At 47.7% G+C, this 7515-nt stretch overlaps 1 non-coding gene across 1 annotated transcript; it reads right to left on the bottom strand.

The window, feature by feature from the left end:
- Positions 1 to 6237: 6237 nt before the first annotated feature.
- On the bottom strand, positions 6238 to 6393 carry LOC125602339. The gene has a single exon (XR_007334799.1). It is a non-coding gene; the product is annotated as a 5.8S ribosomal RNA (ribosomal RNA).
- Positions 6394 to 7515: the final 1122 nt, after the last annotated feature.

The following is a 7515-nucleotide window of genomic DNA, read 5'->3' as shown; positions in this document are numbered from 1 at the left end:
CTTGGCCAACCAACCGGCCCGGTAACCGCCCAGAACTGACACACTGGTCTGAGCTTCCAACACTCCATCTAGCTGAGTTGAGCTGATCCCCAGCTGTTCCAGCTGACTGATCTAGTAGTCCAGCTGCTGGAGCTGACCTACACTTCAGTGAGCTACACTGAGCTTGTCCAAGCTTCGCCCAGCTGACCGAGCTTCATTCTCGCATCGTCGAGCTGTCTCATCACTCGTCCAGCTTGTTATCTTCATCTGATTCAATCCTACTAAGTCTCTTGGTCTATTTCCAGACCTAGGCCTAGTTTTCTCATGATCCATCCTGATCATTCACTTCATTACTGCTTGTTCACAATCAATTCCCATGATCTGAACCAAAGCAGTCCCGTTTCTGTTGAAACGTCTATGTCCCATGTCAAGTTCCAGGAACGGGGACATGACAAGTCTCCCCCACTTAGGATGGATTCATCCTCGAATCCTGTGGTGTTGCCGTCTTGTCTAAAGACAAAAGATTCCAAACGAATTCTTTGCACCCGGAACATAGAGCATGCTCGATTGGTTCTTCGTAACCAATTCGTTGCATCTCCCTTCTTGTTCCTTCTTACTGATCACGTCTTGATCACCACATATACAAGTCTCCCCCACTTGATAGAGATTTAACACAAAATCTTATCAAGTGGTCCATCAAGCACCCATACAAAGACATGACTTGTGTCACTGACCCAACTCTCCGGGTTGCATTCCTAGTAAACACCAAGTCCATGTAGAACACTTTAGTTCCATGACTAGATCAAATTCAGTCCCTAGGAACATACTGAGTACTCAAGTCTTAGTGGATTCAACCAATCTCCAAGCCACTCGATGCACCAGCCAAGTCCTAGTGAACATGTTCCAATCTTTAGGCTGCTCACTCTACCATGAGTCCTAACAGATTGTTCTGTTTCGTTAAGTCCTTCCCGGACACTAAGGTTTATGATACCAGCCACCAATTACTGGGTCATTCCTTAACCAGTCACAGCTTTTCCCAGCTTGGCCATACTGCGATCTTAGTCTCTACAAGACTAAACCGCCTCAACTTGACTCTGTCCATTACTGGACTTTGTCACAATTCGATCCTGGGCCTTCATGGACTCGATCACATTCCGGTCCTGGTCCACTCAGGGACTCAATCGTTTCAATCCGACCATAGGCCCATTTCCGAATAGGTTCCTGATCCTCATCCCTTACTAGACTTTATCATATTGCGGTTCTGGTCCTCTCCGGGACTCAACCGTCTCACTCCAACCATAGGTCCATCTCTGACTTGGTTGTGCTGTGACCAAGGTCCCTTCTTGTACGGGGTTGACTTCAGCTCGGCCATCTCGGCAAGAGCTATACGGTATGGACTTTTGGACATTGGGGCCGTCCTTGGTTCCGGTTCTGCTATGAACGGGTCGAACCTACCAGGGGGATGCCCTGTAGCGCCCGAAACACCTCCTCGAACTCATCAACCAGCGGAATCCCGTCGGGTCACCAGCCCCTTCAGCCTCCTTAGTGGCGATTGCGGCCAATAAGTCTCACAACCCTTCTCAAGCATCCTTTCCACTTGGATTGCTGATATCACTAAGCATCCAGAGGTCGGACGAATACCTGGGAACCTGATTGGGGTCTACACCCACTCTCAAACTGCACCCTTCCTCTGTGTTAGTCCAGAGTGGCCCAACTCTTTCCAAGCCTTGGAACCTGATCAGGGGTCCACACCCACTCTCAAACTGCACCATACCCCGGTGACAGTCAAAGGTGGCCCGATTCTGTCCAAACCAGTCCATGCCTAATATCACCTCGTGATTCTCAAGGCGGACAATCCGATCAGCAGGCATTACCCTGTCTGTAGAAACCCGTTAAAAAAAGGAGAGAGAATGGTCGAGTATCTTTGTGGTGGTCGAGTCGCGGGCAATCGAGAAGTGTTGAAGTACGAAGTGGGCGAAGAAGTGACCGTGAGTTAACTATGAGTCGAATAAGTTGCTCGACCATAGTTAGAAGATACCTTAGACTGATCAGATGGATGTTTTCGAAGCATAACATTTTTGGAAGCACGACGGTTTAGAAGCTCGACGTTTTGGAAGAATGACATTTCTTCAGCACGAAGTTTTTCGCGAAACTTCGTATCAGCGGAATATTAATTCGAATACATTGGAAACATGACGGGAATTAAGCATGATAGGAAGAAAGCACGACGGGAAGCAAGCACGACGGGAAGCAAGCACGACGGGAAGCAAGCACGACGGGATCGAAGCACGACGGGAAAACCCGAAATTGGACGAAAACCCTAATTTCAGTATTATGCAAATTTTCGAGGAAGCCGGAGGCTCAGGACATATTTTCCCACAACTTCAGAAATCAAGTGGAGTTTATTAACATTGTTCTGAGCATCAGAAAGGGTGTAGAAAAATATATGGGATTGATCACGGGACAAAAATTCACCCGAATGGTCGAAATCAGGCGAATGGACCGAGAAGCTCGCGGCGGCTTGTTTCATGGATTCAGAACGTGGTGTCAACCATCTAACAAGCTGAGTGTCTACAGAAGCTCGAGGTGTCGCCGTGCATGGAAGCTGCACATGCAGCTTGACATGTAGAAGCACGAGGTGGATCGGCAAGCACGAGATGTCGCGACGCATGCAACCGAAGCATGCTGATCGACATGTGTAAGGATGTGTGGCGCCTTGCATGATATCCAGTCATACAGCCTGACATTTGGGAGGAGTGGTGGCGTCCTGCATGTGTCCTGGACATGCAGCCAGCAATGTGGAGCACGAGGTGCCGTCGTGCATGCGTCCGAAGCAATGCGAAGCGACACATGGGCGGCCACCAACCTGAATCTGATTGGCTGCATTCTTCTATAAATAGCCCACGACCCCTGCTCATTTCATCACATCCAGACCTGTCCAAAGCCAGTTAAAAACGTGATAGAAAAGTAGAAAAAGAAAGCAAGTGATTCCAAGCTATTTCGAGAGTTTTAGAGAGTTTTCGAGATCAGTTCTCTACTGATTTTGAGTCATCGCCTTGGGAAGGTTCTGTCAAATTGAAGGTCATTCAAATGAAGATCAGCTCAGATGGGAATCTAGTCAACGTGCCTAGAGAGATAGAAAGAAAGAAAGTGGTTGATGTAGAGTATGGTCGATTCTGAAGACCGATACTCCTCCGAGAAGGCCAGTTCCGTCCAATCGAAGATTCTATACGATTGTGAAGCGGATGCTCTGGCCAAATCAATCCGTCTATTACATTCAGTTCCTTTGATGATCAAGTGGAGGTGCCATCCGGAGTTAGTTCAGTTCCACGGGTTCAGATCAGTCAAAGTTCTGCTCGATATTCTGCCGAGAAGTCCGAAGAACTGTCCAGAAGGTAAAGGAGGTTCTGTCCGAGTCCAGATCAGTCCGTCCAGACCTGTTAGTATTTTCATGATCAAGTCGAGGCTATGTCCAAGTCGAGGTCTGTCCAGTCCAGTCCAGTCAAGGCGTCCCTTGGGTTTTGGCCAAGTCCTCTCTGATCAACCAGCAGCTTCTCGCCTAGAACACTGTGAGTTGGTTTCATTGAGTTCCACTTGGATCTTAGGGAAGATCGAGTTGCATATAGAGCAAAATGATCACGCTATTGAATGGGAAAGTCCTTAGGGTTATTTTATTTATGGAACCGGACTCAGTTTACCAAGGGCTAAGCTGAGATGAAAAGTATTAAGACTGAGTTAATAACCTTATTAGGACTAAGGCTTGGATGCGTCATGTTTTCTATTCTTGCGTGTTGATATGGTTGAGTGCAGGTTCCCGTTATCTTTAAATATAGTTTCTCGGCAGGAGGCTGGACTATCTGGGTAACGGTTTGATTGAGTTGTTTAGTATTGATATTGTTGCTTAGTAGTTAGTACTAAGGGTCTTAGGCCATATAGGCCAGACTACTTGTACTATTGGCTTGTGTTGTAGAGCTGAGAGTCTAGTTAGGATCTGGAACTTTATCTTTAGGTTTGGTTCTAGATTGAGTTTGTGTTGTGTGAGTGTTGCCGACAGTATGTGCGTAACCTGCCCATACTAGGCTCGTGTAGGGGTGATTAGTGTTTCCTCGGCCTCGTACCCAGCAGGTTCAAGGAAACCCCTTATTTGCTGGATCGGGAAGACTCAGACGAACAGGGTCATGGCCTATGGCTGAGTATTACACGACAGTGACCCGAAGGACTGTGGGCTATCGCGCGGTGACCCGAAGGACTGTGGGCCGCGGTCGGTTGAAAGTTCCTTCTTCTGGCCTTTGTGGTAAGGAGATAGGATATTGCTGATAGAGAGGAGGAACACGAAGTCACCAGGGCCGAGGTTAGAGTGTTGTGTTAGTGTGTCGTAGAGGGTTATGGAACCCTTGAGTAATGTAGCATTGATATACGGTGTTACGAGTTAGATCGAGTCGTAGATACTCATAGTCTTATTATTGTTATTGTGATTGTGGTTGATTGATTTGCTTGCAGGTTCTGACATTTGCAAAGTCATTTTGATATATCTTATGTATAAGATTTGTAGACCGAAAACCTCGAGGTTAAATTATAACAAATTTTGTAAGATGCTTTTAAATGATATATATAAAGATTCTTTTTAATGTATAGGTTCCATATGATATTAGTAATTGTCCGGACGAACTAACTATTGGATATTTCTTTTTCGGGTTGAAAAGCCTAGAGTGATATTCGATAGGAGCGTTGATGTTCTTTTGTTGTTGGTCTAAGGTGATCGGAGGTATTCTGAGAACTTCAGATCGACCATCGAGGAACATCGACCGTGTCATTTCCGGTTAGCTACGATCGGGGGTGTCACAACCGTCCTGCTGTTTTAATTGACCAACACCCTTTGTGGGTTCTAGGTTAGCGCGCAGTTGGGCAACGTAACCCGGCTTCCGGTTCATCCCGCATTGCCAGTTCTGCTTACCAAAAATGTCCCACTTGGAGCTCTCGATTCCGGGGGATGGCTCAACAAAGCAGCCACCCCGTCCTACCTATTTGAAGTTTGAGAATAAGTCGAGGACTTTGCATCCCCGATGCCTCTAATCATTGGCTTTACCCGATAGAACTTGTTTCCGAGCTCCAGCTATCCTGAGGGAAACTTCGGAGGGAACCAGCTACTAGATGGTTCGATTAGTCTTTCGCCCCTATGCCCAAGTCAGACGAACGATTTGCACGTCAGTATCGTTGCGGGCCTCCACCAGAGTTTCCTCTGGCTTTGCCCCGCTCAGGCATTGTTCACCATCTTTCGGGTCCCGACAGGCATGCTCACACTCGAATCCTTCTCAAAAGATCAAGGTCGGTCGGCTGTGCACCCGTGAGGGATCCAGCAAATCAGCTTCCTCGCGCCTTACGGGTTTACTCACCCATTGACTCGCACACATGTCAGACTCCTTGGTCCGTGTTTCAAGACGAGTCGAATGGGGAGACCACATACCGATGCCGTGAGCACGCAGATGCCGAGGCACACCGTGAGGAGCGTGCTGCAGACCACGATTAAGGCAGCAACGTCTCCACGGGCGTAACAAAAGCCCGGGCTTAGGTCCACGGCCCGAATCGATTGGCGGCCCGGATTGCTCTGTTCCGCATCTGACCGGGATGAATCGCCGGCCCCCATCCGCTTCCCTCCCGACCATTTCAAGCACTCTTTGACCCTCTTTTCAAAGTCCTTTTCATTTTTACCTCGCGGTACTTGTTCGCTATCGGTCTCTCGCCCATATTTAGCCTTGGACGGAAATTACTACCCGATTGGGGCTGCATTCCCAAACAACCCGACTCGTAGACAGCGCCTCGTGGTGCGACAGGGTCCGGGCACGACGGGGCTCTCACCCTCTCTGGCACCCCTTTCCAGGGAACTTGGGCCCGTTCCGTCACTGAGGACGCTTCTCCAGACTACAATTCGAACGCCGAAGACGTCCGATTTTCAAGCTGGGCTCTTCCCGGTTCGCTCGCCGTTACTAAGGGAATCCTTGTTAGTTTCTTTTCCTCTGCTTATTGATATGCTTAAACTCAGCGGGTGATCCCGCCTGACCTGGGGTCGCGTTGAGGACTTTGGGTCACCAAGAGCTTTTGGACCGCAACGTCTTACTATATGATGAGAATTGAATTCACCACCGCATGTCAAGACTCTCCTGGCGTCCATAGCTTGGATTTTGGCCAACCGTGTGCGGTAACACACGGGAGATCAGCTTCCATCCCATATCCTCGAGAGGATGGGGGGACGACGATTTGTGACACCCATGCAGACGTGCCCTCGGCCATAAGGCTTGGGGTGCCACTTGCATTCAAAGACTCGATGGTTCATGGGATTCTGCAATTCACACCAAGTATCGCATTTTGCTACGTTCTTCATCGATGCGAGAGCTGAGATATCCATTGCCGAGAGTCGTTTTAGACTTTACATTGCAGCACTGCTTCCGACCAAACACCGTCTCCGGGTTGGCGAAAGCAGGCTATTTAGTTGCATTTTCCTTGACACTTTTCGTGCCGGGGTTTGGTGATATTCGGAAACTATGCGTACGATCCAACCAAAACTGAATTCTTTGGCATGGATGAACGCATAACCACGGAATCGGTAGGCACAATAAGAAACCGGCCTACCGAGAGTGATATTTCATCATTCTTAGGTCGTTCTGTTTCCAGGGTACGACAATGATCCTTCCACAGGTTCACCTACGTAAACCTTGTTACGACTTCTCCTTCCTCTAAATTATAAGGTTTAGTGGACTTCTCCCGACGTCGCAGGCGGCGAACCACCCACGTCGCCGTGATCTGAACACTTCACCGGATCATTCAATCGGTAGGAGCGACGGGCGGTGTGTAGAAAGGGCAGGTATGTAGTCAACGGGAATTGATGACTCGCGCTTACTAGGAATTCCTCGTTGAAGACCAACAATTACAATGATCTATCCCTATCACGATGAAATTTCAAGGATAATAAAACTACCGCTGGCTAATGATGTTCCTACCCGTCCTAGAGTTACGTATCCCACCTATTGGTTACCTGCATCACAAATGAGTAATGAGTAACTAGTTTACTCAGTGAGCCTAGTCCCGCACCCCAACATATATTAATAATATCTCAAGCAATCAACTCCATTTGTATGCAGTGGAAATATATTCCATAACTAATAAAAATACATATATAAGGCCTATCAATCCATCGATGTGAATCTTATCTTAAACATCATCTCCACGACACCCGCCATTCACTCATACTTATTATATATATATACTAAACCCGGAAAACCACCAAGGCTAACCGAGCCTAGCGGGGAAATAAATATAACCATCATCTCCATTAGATATTCCAAGATCGAACATCTAACGCTGCATGCAGTTACACGGCCTCCAGGGTGCGACCCCATAATCGTGTCTTCGTGACCTTGTTCCGTATCACAGGAACAATTCACGGTAATGCGGGAACTCACGGGAGTGTGAGTATACAATAAGACTTCACATGATTTATGCTTATATATTTAATACTATACATATGTATTAGTACTTGAG

The sequence above is a fragment of the Brassica napus genome, unplaced genomic scaffold (assembly GCF_020379485.1).
Source record: "Brassica napus cultivar Da-Ae unplaced genomic scaffold, Da-Ae ScsIHWf_280;HRSCAF=462, whole genome shotgun sequence".
In the NCBI taxonomy this organism is placed as follows: domain Eukaryota; kingdom Viridiplantae; phylum Streptophyta; class Magnoliopsida; order Brassicales; family Brassicaceae; genus Brassica; species Brassica napus.
This window is presented reverse-complemented; position numbering and strand designations above follow the sequence as displayed.